The following is a 13,326-nucleotide window of genomic DNA, read 5'->3' as shown; positions in this document are numbered from 1 at the left end:
AGCTAGTTAGAAATATTAAATGTAGTCAGACAGGGCTAGGCCCTCAAAGAAGCTGGCAGCAAGTACCAGATGTCTAGTGACCTTGGAGGGGACACACACCTCTTGCTGTGGGTCAGATCTCAAAACAGAAAGCAAAAGGAATGCAACCATACCCTTAAGTATAATCCTTAGGGGTTAGGTATTGATTACTTTGAGAAACCAAGAGTCACCATCCCAACTCCATAGAGGAAGAGTCATTGATCCATAGGAATACTCACTTGCTACATGATTCACTTCCTCATTTGTTCCTAATTTAGTTAATTTTACCTGAACAATTAATCTTGTTAGTTAATTTTACCTGAACAATTAATCTTGTTAGTTAATTTTACCTGAACAATTAATCTTGTTAGTTGACCATAGATCTGTCTCACCTTATGCTTGTGTACCTTGTGAGTTCCCAGTTTTCCCCACTTTAGACCTGCCTCACCTCATGGTTTTACTTTATAAAAATCCCAAGAAAAGACAGTTTCTTGGGCAACCCACTCGGGACCCCTTCGGTCTCACTCTCAGAGAGAAGCTTTTTCTCTCTCAATAGATATTTCTGCTTTTAACTTCCATTCTTTCTAAAATTCTTTCTTCAATTTTAGAGAACACTAACTTGTTCCAGACATATAGTAAGTCAGGAGTTTTGTTCCCATATATCAATATAAGCCAAAATAAACCTCTATTCTTTGTGAAAGAGTTTCCTGTTGGAAGATAAAAGCAAAAGATTATGATACAGAAGAACTTTTAGTAGAGGTATGGCAAACAGGGCTTTGAAAGAAAATTATCCTTTTAATTGAATGAATGGGAGCCCCTGAAAATGGAGTCAGGTAAATCAGGTAAGGTGCTGAGAGTGTCATCTACAAAAGAAAAATGAGAGGCAAAACCGAGGCAAAGAGAGAAAAGAGAAAGGAAAAGATGACCAGTGTTAATAGTTAGCAGAACATGGGCATTGAGAATGACAGGAATACAGGCTGGCTTCCAAGTTGTCTCTGGAGAGGAAGAATGAATAACGGGTTCAGTTACCAAAATAGGAAATACAAGAAAAGGAACAAGCTTGGGTAGAAAATGAAGCATATTGGGTTCTGTCTCAGTAATACTAGATATTGGAGACTATGATTCATGCAAGTAGAAAACTCCATAGTTAATTTAAAGTGTGAGGCAGAGATGATATTTTAAAGTGTTACAAATTGTCTACAAATACTCATGCATGTATCTCACATATGCAAGTTAAGGGCAATAACATAAAGGGATAAGAAAGTGTCCACACAACCTTGAGTTTTGAAACTTAGAAGAGAAAGAAATAATCACTATTATGTTTAACAGAGCTTTTGTCAAAAAGGATAAACAAGAAATTGTTGTATTTACAACAAAAATATATTTCTTATTCTTAATGAAAGTTATTTTGATGAAAAGATGCTCCTGTTAGATTCAAGAATACAGCCATGTGACAGAATTGCAGGTGTTGAGGATAAATCCATAGTTTACCACGGTGTCACAGAGAGTGGTGACTTGAGAGCACAGCACTAAAAGATTTTGGTGCTGAGTTTTTGTTTGCTTACTAATATGGATATATATATATATATGAAAATGAAAGAAAAAATACATCTGATGGAGAGAGTCCATAAACAAGCAGAGAGAACTCCAAAATAACACCTTAGAAGAAGGTATAAGGATGGAATGCATAGATTAGGGTTTACTAGATAGCCTGAAACTGCCTAGGGTGTTGAAGAAGTCTCAGCAATGGGTTGATCCTTACAAATATGTTCAGAAATCAAGTCCCGCCTAACAATACAGGGAACTGATAACTTTTTCTCTACAAAGGAATTAAAAGGAGTCACTACAAGAAGGAATGAAGTGCTACTTAAATTGGAGATTTGAACACAAGTAGTATTTTCAGTAAATGAATAGAGGACATTTTATCCAAATCTAAAAATGAATAGAAAGATGTGGGGGAGTAAAAGCCTTCCCCTGTTTCTGTTCAATGGTACCAGCGCAGAATCTGAATACAGCTTAGGGTAATTGAAAATAGGTCTGCAAAAAGTTTCTAGAGATGGATTGCAGAGAACTTTGCAATTAGAACTAGAGAATGAGTATCTTCACCTGGACAAAGTAATCTTTAAGCAGGGGAAGGACAATGTCAGATTCCTTTAAAAAAAAACACAAACAGTAGCAGCTGTTAGACAAGAATGCATGGGTTTAGATAGAGAACAAAGGCTAGATCACAGGATCTTTTGAGATAGTATCTAAATTTGATAACTGAGCAAATGTGTGTTGTAAAGAAAAGCATCAGCAGAGTGACTACAGAAGAAAGGAAATTTTAGGAGATATATAATAAGATATCTTCTAAAGCCCACCTGGATTGTCTGCTCTCATCAAACAGGGACATTTCAAACAGTTAATTCCAAATGTAAAACTTTACTTAAAAAATGATTTAAGTGGCTATGATATTCCAGACACTGTATCAAGCACTGGAAAAATGAATAAAGTTAAATTCTTTTTCCTTAATATTTCTCCTGCTGTCTAGGAATGCAAAATGTACTAAATACAAACAAGATGATCTACTAAAAGCAATTATGAGAAATCGGCATTTGGCAGCATGAGAACACAAAGGCAGTGCCTAACGGCTTATGGGCAGGAAGGAAAGATTCTCAGATATGGAGCAGAGTGATGGCGCTAGAATAAAGTATAATTTTCATCTGAGTATAAAGGAGAAATGTGAAGAGGGAAGAGCAAGGAAAATATTCCATTACAGTTGAACAGAAAATGCCTGTGAATGCCAGGGATGCTAGCAAGCTTTGGCGGATCTCCTTGGGGAGAAATGCTAGTGTTAGGTAAGGCTGATCAGGTAGGTATGTTTCAGGCCAAAGGAAGACTTTTGAATGCCATGCTATTGATTTTTTTGTTTTGGTTTGAGTTTTACTTCTTATCACCTCTGTCTGTTTGTGCTGCTAATAACAAAATACCAGAACTGGGTAATTTATGAGCAGTAAAATTTAATTTTCTCATAGTTTTGAAAATAGGAAGTCCAAGGTCAAGGAGCTGGCAGAGTCAGTGTAGGCAGAGGGCTAAGAAACCCATGGAGGCTTTTGCTGCATCCTCCCAGGCAGAAGGAGAAAGGACAGAAGGGTGCTGTCTTCAAAGCTCTTTTACATAAGTTCCCTAATTCCATTCAAGCAGCTTGGCTCTCAGGACCTGATTTCTCCCTAAGGGCCCTACTTATCTCTTACCACTTTCAGGTTGGTGATTAAGTTTCAACACACTAATAATGTGAATATATTCAAACCAAAGCACTTTTGATAATCATGGTGATAATATTGATGATGGAGATAATAATTGAGATGATTTTAATCAGTATTTATTAAGGACTTGCCAAGCGCCAAGTTAGTATGCTATATAGATCTCTAGAAATCAGTTTCTCACTCAGTCCATGAGATAAATCCAGTGTTAATGCTAAGAGATAAGGAAGATGAGGCATAAAAAAAAGATTAAGTAGATTGTTTTAAATTCATCAACTTACAGTAGAAAGATCAGCATTTCAAGCTACCATAATTTGTTACAATAGCCAATCAGACTGAGCCTGAAGGATACTAAGGAAACAGATTTAGAGATTTTAAACATAAAAAAATAATTAATTGACTCACCTAGTTGGAACAGTAATCAAATGGTTAAAAGAATGGATCAAAGATTCAGAAGAGGTTGCTAAAAACTATCCAGAATCCCACCTACCCGGATATAACAACACCAGTGGTGTGATTATTAAAGTGGCAACAAGGAACTATGGGACAGATTTGAGACCTTTTTCCAGAAACCACAATTGGCAGAATTTTTTTGATTGGGTATGTAAGGGAACAAAAGAAAAAGGAAGGTGCAATTTAGATTCCAAAGTAGAAAACGAATGTACCCAGATACGGCTTGATGGGACCAGGAAAACATTGTCAGGGTGTTACCTGGGAGTGGACTCAAACACACTCAACCAAAACTTGAAAGAACACAATTAGGTGATAGGCCATGGAGAGATAAAGACAAACCTTCTGGAAATTAGAATTTCAAGAATGGAGATATTTAGACAAGGAGGCAGAGAAGAGGGTTGTCCATGGAAAGAAGAGAGGAGTAGGAAAACATTAGCAGCTGATAGGTCTAAGGTTCTGAGGCCCCTGGCAAGTACCCTTCAGAGTGGACACGATGCCATTCCTGATGACCTTAAGGAATATCCAGCCAAGAGCTGGAGATAATGCCAGAGGCAAACTGTTACAGCTCCTTCTGTGAGTAGCTCAGTGATGGTGACACAGCTGCCCAGTAGAAGTATAAAGATGACAGCCATGTGGCCGGGGACCAAGAGACTATCAGAAAATGTTCCCTCTGGCCTTGCCCCCAGATGGAGCTGTATGCTCATCAGTAAAGCTAGAAAACAGCCTGTCCTGGGAGTCAGGAAGAAAAGTTTCCTCCCACTGTGACTTTTCTAAAGTTTGTCAAGGCAGCATTTTTCTTCAGAGGCAACAATCTGTCCTCTGTAATAATTTGACAAGTATGAACTAAAATCCTAGTCTGCTTCTTACACTGAGAAATATCTTCCCATACTCGATGTAAGAGGACTGAGAGGTTCTCAGAAGGTATCGACGATTCACTCAATAATGTCCCACATTTAAATTACTTAGAAAAAGTAATCAATATGGAGTCTACCATCTAATATGTAATCGATGTAAAATATAAGCATTCATGAGAACTGTAATGTTTTTAAACACCATTTTTAAATTGCAATGGAAGAATGAAGACACAGTTATGAAATGACCCTGCTTTCTACCAAACAAATGGGAAGTTAGTCTTCTTTGTTCAAGGTCACGCATCACTTTCAATCAGGTTCAGTTATGTCAGATGGCATCCCGATGCACACAGCACAAGGCTTGCAGATTCACATACACACACTGAAAGAACTTCAGAACGCAAAAGAGAAGAAAGTAAAAATGTATATGTAAATTTTTCAGAATTATTAATGTTTTATGTGAAATTTTGATCTTTAATCATTTCTTTTATAATCAGGGCTATTAGATCTCATATTTATGTATTTTTATTCTCTTCTCTCTCTTTGAAAAATCTGAAATATTTCCATGAAAATGACATCTTTGTTCTTTGGAAAATCATCTCTGCTTATTCTCTGCCCAGAATTACAATAATCCTATATTTGTGACATCTTAATCACCTCCACAGCAACGAATTGTGAGGTTAGAAACAGAGGATTAAAACTTCAAGTGAAAAATAAGACGCTGTTAACAAACCGAGATTTTTTTTTTTCAAAATAAATATCCTGAGGAACAGAAAGAATTTTCAAACACGACTGTGAAGAATATAGAAAAAAAATACAGCAGAACTGTTTATCAAAGTTTTCCTTGGTGTGTCAGCAGGTCCTTTGGAACTGACAGTGCTGATCTAAACGTTTCGATAATAATAGAAGTGTTAACAGCGATAGGAACAAATAATATTAAACACTGTCAGCTGTAACATGTCATTTTCACTGGCCTGATGCCGTAGCTGCAAAGAATAAAAGGAAGAGAAAGCAATTTAACTACTGAGACACGGGAAAAGTTCTGTAGTAACCGTATCAACAGTGGAAACTGGGCTTTGAAAACAAAGAGTTTGAAGGAAGGCTGAAAAGCAGGGTGGAGAGGAGCAGGCAGGAAGGGACGAAACGTCAGTGTTGATCCGGTCGTATTCGTGACTTCAGAGTTACTTTACAGCTCATTTTCTTTAAATACAGACGTGTAATAAATAGAACATTTAAATATTGCAGTTTTTAAAATTTCTTTAAGAGTCAGAGAAAGTGTATGTTGGTTTCTCCATGTTGTTCCATGTCCGTTTTGCTATCATGAACCAAATAATGGGCTATTTGTTCAAGACGAATATGTGGACTTTGAACCAAATGTCTCCTTTAGTCCTCCTGAGGCATGGGGTTATTCACACAAGCACAATCTAAATCATCATTCAGTATTTTTGTGTGTTAAATATTTAAGTAACTTGTAACATTACTCTGAACTATAGTACCCAATATGAAAGAATATGCAATTAAACTCTATCTGACAGTTATTTAATATTCACTTTGATGTCTTTCTTGTATTCTGCAATCCTTTTAATGTAATATATCAAAAGATAAAGATAAAATGTCCAAGATATGTTTTCAAATACATGAGTACAAAATGTGCACTATTTTGCTAACCTCATAGGCTGACTTCGCCCATTTAATACATTTTAAAATTATTCATTGAGTAAATAAACTTGTTTATAATCATGTACTATATGAAATAATATAGTACTGCAGACATATGTTTGTGTTCTTCACATTTCAAAAACCATATATGTTTAAAACTAGCATATGTTCAGTCACCATCTCCCCAGACATTGATTAAGTCATCTGTCAGACAGCACATGTTCACTGTTGTCCGTGTCTGTTTAAGACACAATACTTTTCAAATTCAATTATGAGGTTCTCATAGAAATGTTTTTCTAAACTGCAAGAATGTCATCAGGAACAATGCCATCATTTAAAAAGTTATTTTTTGGGATGTTATTTAATGTTTAGTTTCAATTAATTCTACAATTGAGTATGTTTATTAAATTTCCAACCTTTTGTCTTCTTGTAAGGAGATGATTCTTTTAAGTTATCTGAATAAGCATATGTAACTGTCTTTGATTGAATTAACTTATCATCTCTTTTTGAAAACATCAAATTGTCTAAAAATTTAAATGAAAGGAATCATTCAAAAAAATTTTAGAAACTCAAATAACGCAGCTTATTTTTTGTGAAGCATGTTTTATAAAACCAAATTTATGCCTTATGTAGTTAGAAAAATTGAAAATTATATAAACAGGAAAACATGAATAGAAGCATAAAATCTGAGACAAGCTCTCCATCTACAGCTGTAGTACTATGGAAGAGTATGTTACAGCAGGTAAATCTTGACTGTTAGCTCTATGTTTTGAATCATAAAAAAGCATAGAGAGAAACACAATCCTGGCTTCATCACTTTGAAGAAATGAAAACAAACAGTAGTTCAAAAGAAGCACTTTTCAAATTTTTGTTGAGAGAGACATATTTGATGATTGCTGTTCTTTAATGAACATATCTTACAACAGAAAAGGACCCTTTATTGCATTACATTATGTCATCTGTTTGATTGTGTACACATTGATTGGGCTCCTGGAGTGTTCTTGGCATTGTCTTACATTTTCTAAACTCTAGTGAGGGTGCATTTTCTGAGATTCAGAACTCTGATTTTCTGTCATGAAGATAGACTCTGTCACTTTGTTTAACAGTGTAAAACGGTCTCATTTGCTATCTCCTCTCTCCATGGCTCAGTTTCTCTGTGCCTGCAGAGGTAGAGTTGTTCCCAGAAAACCTCATGCTTTTACCTCCAAGATCCTCTTTGATGTCTACTATGACAGATTCTGCTACAAGGGCAATGACTAAACACTGACTTCCCCAAGAGATTCCATGAAGAGTTTGAATTTGGTGCTGTTCAAGTCCAGTTGTATCTAATTTTGGTGAAATTCAGAGGTCCCAAGCACAAGTACTGCCGCAATGTTTACTAACACTGTCCATCCCCAAGCTCCTCCAGAAAGTTCAGCCCCTTGGTCAATATGCTTGCAAGGATGGAGACCTCTGTGCTCAAGCCCCACGACCTGACCCTGTTAGAACTTGTCAGGGGTCACACATCAGATGGTGCTCATCAAACAGCTGAAACATGATAGTGACTGGGGTCTCATATCACACAGCATGCTGCTCTCTCTAAATATATAACCTCACTTGCAGTCTTTGACTTTTATGTCAGCCTTGTCTTTGGCATAAATGCCCCTAGCATCCACTCTTTAAATAAAAAAACAAAACATTAAAGTTTAATCCCTCTGAAAATAACAGATAGGTAAAATATATCACAAGGGTCAGGATACTCAGCATCTGTGAATGTAAATCTCAATTCTCTCTCTCTCTCTCTCTCTCTCTCTCTCTCTCTCTCTCTCTCTCTCTGTCGCCCTTCCTCTCCCTTTCTCTCTCTCTCTGTTTGCTTTCTCCTGCTTCTGTAACACTAGCCAAACTCCAAACACCCGGAGACCATGCTGTAAACTGGTGTTATTAACAGAAGATTACAACTTGGTCTAAGGTTCAAAGAAGTCATTTGCATGCCTATAGGAAAGATTAAGTCACAGGCAATGATGGTGCAACTCTGAAACTATTAATGTGCGTGGTGGTGAGAAGACAGGGATGAGGAAAGTTGAGACATGTCACGGTAACTACATGCACGGTGCACGCTATGCTTACAAAGGATTATTTGTACTGAAGAAACTTCACATACACTGTTAGCCAGAGACAAATGTTCATGCCACCAATCATAGCAATTTTAGAACAAACCTCAAGCACCAATTGACAGAATGCATAAGAAAGGAAAAAAATACAAATTGAAGGCTAAACTACCAATAAGTATTCTATAGTCTTTAAACTCACAAGATCATAAAAGGTAATGAAACACTCAGGAACTGTTTCAGATTGAAGAAGATCAAAGGAGCACAAAATAAATGCAGCACACCCCTGGGCTGTACTCTCTAGGTGATAAAATGACAAAGTTTATAGATAGCTGATAACAGCCTACCAGTGTTCATTTTCCGGTAGTGCTCATTGTGGTTTGGCGATATGTGAGGATGTTTGTGTTTTTAGGATATACATTCTGAAGTTTATATCAATAAAATTCTCCCAGATTTTCAACATACTTTCAAAAAGCTCTGAATTCTATTACTTTTATAGAAACCAAGGAAGAATAGATTAAGAAACAGGTAATATTAATATTTGGAGATTATGGGCGTATGATATTAATTAAAACCTTGACAATGAAAAACACTGCTCGCATATTTCAACAGTTGTATTAAAATACTCTTTTGAAAAAGTGACTGATGAGTGAAAACGAATATTTTGAGATTACTTTTACTATTCCTTATTTTAAGGTATATTCTTTTGAACTTTTTCTACATGACCATACATTAAGACTGTACCATTTCTTCTATGAACAAAACTTAAAGTAAAAAAATTTCCATCTATCCCTCAAAAAAGATAAAATTCCAAGAAAAACGTCACAGCTATCATGTTTAGCATGTATTACAGGGCCTTGTCGCTACCTGCGTCTTAAAATGTAGGCTCTGTCCGTGTTCTCCATGACGGTTTTCCTGGCTTTCCCACCTCCCCATGGTGTTGCAGCTTCATCTAGACCTTGGTTTTCAGTTTCAGGCTCCACACCAGAAAACTGTTCATAACTTCTTTGCCATGGTTCATGTCAGTGGCCCCCAAGCCTCATGCAATTATGCATTTGTGACTGATTCATTGTCTAGGCCTCCAATTGGTAGTGTGAGTGCCACACCCACCTAGAGGTGGAGCCAGGCAATGATGTAATGGCAGGAAAAAGGTGCGTCTCTTTTTCTTATGACTTCATGCCTTGCTCTTTACGGCTCTGGAGAAGGGCTGTCGCGCCATGCCATGAATGATGCCTTGGAGCCAACTGAGTTATGGACTGAAACCTCCAAGAACTGTAAGAAACAAACCTTTTCTTCCCTAACATTGGGCATCAGATATTTTGTCTCAGCAACCAGTAAAAAGTAACTAAGACATGCTTGTAATGATCAACATTGTCTAGAGACACAGAAGCAATAGAATGTATATGTACTTATGAAGGGATTTCCTACACTCTTGATACATTCAGAGGCTGAACAGTCCCCACAATGGCCTTCTACAGGCTACAGTTCAAATCGCTGGAAGCGCCTAGTAGCAGAACCCAATGGAGACACAGTCTAAGCCTAATGCTCCACCAGAGTTGGAATCTGGAATCTAAATCTTGGAAGATGTAGTGGCAATAGTAATGATAACAATAAGAATAATAATAATTCGCTCAATAAAAGTCGAGAATGGCATGTGTTTGTGCTTCCTCCTGCTTTTGTTCCATCTAAGGCTCTACTCTTTTAAACAGCATCTTCTACATTAACCATGATATGTATGCCTCAGTTTTTGACCCATCTGCCAATTGTCTTATGAAAACACCTTCACAGACATACCAAAACCATGATTCTCCAATTTTCAAAGTGTTTTTGAGTCCTCTCAAGATTACAACGAAGATTATGATAACACTTCACCATTTCTGAAAAATTATCCATTCTGCTTAGAAAAGATCTACTTTTGGTGAGGAGAGATGTCATGAAGAGTTATTGGGAGAAATACTTTTGACAAAATAGAGGAAGTAAAAAAAATGATTGAGAACTTCCAGTGTCTGCTGTCCTATATAAACACCTTCTGCCTCTACAAGTCTTCACTTCTGTCTATTCAACAAAAAAAGCTCAAGCAATTTGAAAATATGTAACTTTTCACAGACTCATTAAGAAGCTGAAAGTTCTGGGCAAACTTCTACAAACCTAGAGAGACAAGTAAATCCAGAGCCACTGCAAAAATCTCCTTATCTCAATCAGAAGCTAGTGAAGCCATAAATTGGATTAAACACAGAGCTTCACAACTGCTAGGCAAGCACTCTGCCCCTGAGCTATAGCTCTAGCTCTTAAGTGATAATTTTGATGCAGTGCTGGATGCTGAGCCTGGACAAACTTCAGCGTAATAGTCTTCTGAGGTTCACAGACTTAAGGGATTTGAGAACATCCGCCAATTTCTCAAGGTAAAAATCTCTTGTTTCTAGCAGGGAGAAGAGGAATCCATGTAGAAGGGATGGAGAGCCTGCTCTATAAAAAAAGGTCTATTGCTTTCCAAAGCCTCTTCCTAGAACAGTGGAGAAAGGCATTCATCTCACTCCACTGGCATCGCAGTCTCAGTTAAGAGGAAGAAACAAACAACAGATACAGGAGTAAACATTTGTGAATGTCACAGGTCAGGGACACTGAGCATTAAAAGACAGGTTAATTGAAAGCTTAAACAATCCTTTTCATTTATAACATTATTCATTTATAACAAAGTGATGGATTACAGAGCTGCAAGACACAAACACTCTCTAAGAAGTACGTATAGAAGTTCAAAATCAAGAGACAAAAACAAGGGCAGGAGAGCTTAAAGCCTCTGGCGTATACAACTACAGCAAACACTGAGCAAAATCCAATCAATAGCTAGATTAGCATAAATCCTCACATCACAGCTCTATTTACTTCATTTCCTGTAACTAAAAATATACACCCTTAGTTTTAAATAAGTGACATGCCAAACAGAAATTAAAAAATACTCTGAAGAGTCAAAGCAAACCTTACAGGCATGACAATCATATGAAATTATTAGGTAATTTACAGTGTCTAAAATTAGTATGTCAGTTTTATATGCTGAAAGTTTAACACACAGTAGACCACATGCAAAGACAGATAAGAGGACTCTAAAAATGCATCAAAAATCAATGGCAGAAATTTTAAAAGGACACTAATATAAATAAATAATTATTTGCATGTCCATCAGCAGATGCAAGGATCAGAGTTGGAACTCTTCTCTAGAAATTTCCAAAATTCATATAGAACAAATGAGACAAAAGAATGAAAACAATAGGCTAGAGCATCAAAAGCCATAAAAAAATTTTAAAAGATATATGCGCAGCTGAAATAATAGAAGAAAAAGAGAAAAGCAAAAGAAACGTGAGATAATGGCTTTAAACTGACCAATACTAATGACAGACACAAAACCACACATCCATTAATTTTAAAAAGCATCAAATAAAATAAATACAAACAATACTGTTCTGAGATGTATCAGTTTTAAGCTACATTGTATCACTGACAAACAATAAATCTTGAAAGAATCAGAGGGAAAATCACTATTTCTATAAAGGAACAAGGTAGAAATCATACTCAACTGCAGGGTAGAAATTGTGTAGCCAAAGTGGAGAGGTGAAAATTTTAGCTGTGGACAATTTAATTTTTTAATTTTTAATTAAAAAACTAATTTTTTATTTTTAATTCATCTAAGCAAGTGATTATACTATGCAAAAGAATAAATTAATGACAGACTATCTCAGGATTGGAGACAGGATTAGGCATACTCTGATAGGAGATACCTGCACTACACGTGAAGCACAGTAAGATGGTTTGAAAGTAGAGTTAGAAAATGAAACTCATGAAAAAGAACTTCCAGAACTTTAGAAATGACAGAAATGAAGGAACAAGTGTGTTCCATGGAAGAAGTAGTCTATTGGCAATTAATGGCAACGTGTCTTTTACTGTAATGTTTCTTTAAATTTAAAGGTATCCTGTATTTTAGGATCACATCTTTACATATCATATAACAAATAGAAAAGAACATCCAACTCAACTTTGAAGAAAAAAAGTGGAAAAACATTTGCCTCATATTAATATCTGTAATAAAGTTACTGTATTTATAACATTGTAGAACTGGATAAGGCATAATAGGAATAAGCAAATGTCACTAAATTACCAGAACAAAATATCCGTACTTTTACGGAACTTGATTTATTAGAGTTTGCATTTTAGATTGAGGAAAAACTACAGTATTCAATAACTTGTGCTGCAAAATATGGATGTACTTGCAAAAGACAGTGAAATATAATTGGATTTCTTCTATGTACTGGACTTGTAAAACAACCTGTGATAAATGAATTATATAAATGTAAAACATTTTCAAAAATTTAAGAAAACTGATAATTGCATGACATTAACATGTAAAAGATTGAGAAGTCATTTTATATGAAAATGTAACTTTTGTCCTAAAAAGATTCCCATGAAATATAGAAAGAAGAGAAATAGAGAAAAAGAGGGCATTCACATACTCATAATTAAAAGATGATTAGTACATGGAATAAAGAACTCCAAATCAATAATATAAAGAGATATCCCCTTTAAAAATGAACAGAAATATGACCAGATAATTTTATAAAGAGAAAATGCTAGTGATAAATATATATATATATATATTTAATTTTACCACTAGTATTTACAGTTAGTATTACACATCACTATTATTATATATAATATTAAATACTGCTTTAGCGCTAGTATTATATATAAATATATATGCATATATATGAAAAAGTGGTCAATCTTCATGATAATGTGGGCAATATTAAGTAAATCCCCTATGATAATTTTCCAGTATTCTTTGGATTACCAGACATCTTATCATCATGCATTGATGACATTTTTGAAAAAACAAGAGTTATATCTAATGTGGTTAGGATGATAGATTAGTTCATTCCCTCTGGAGATTTGGAGAAATGTGTGTATCCCTGAATATGTTCATAAGCTAAGATCTAGCAGTACTGTGCCCACTAAGAATTCTAAAGC

Source organism: Cavia porcellus, unplaced genomic scaffold (assembly GCF_034190915.1).
Source record: "Cavia porcellus strain 051 isolate PalLab524CR breed Dunkin Hartley unplaced genomic scaffold, mCavPor4.1 scaffold_22, whole genome shotgun sequence".
NCBI classification, from domain to species: domain Eukaryota; kingdom Metazoa; phylum Chordata; class Mammalia; order Rodentia; family Caviidae; genus Cavia; species Cavia porcellus.
The sequence above is the reverse complement of the archived record's forward strand: the minus strand, read 5'-3'. Positions refer to the sequence as shown.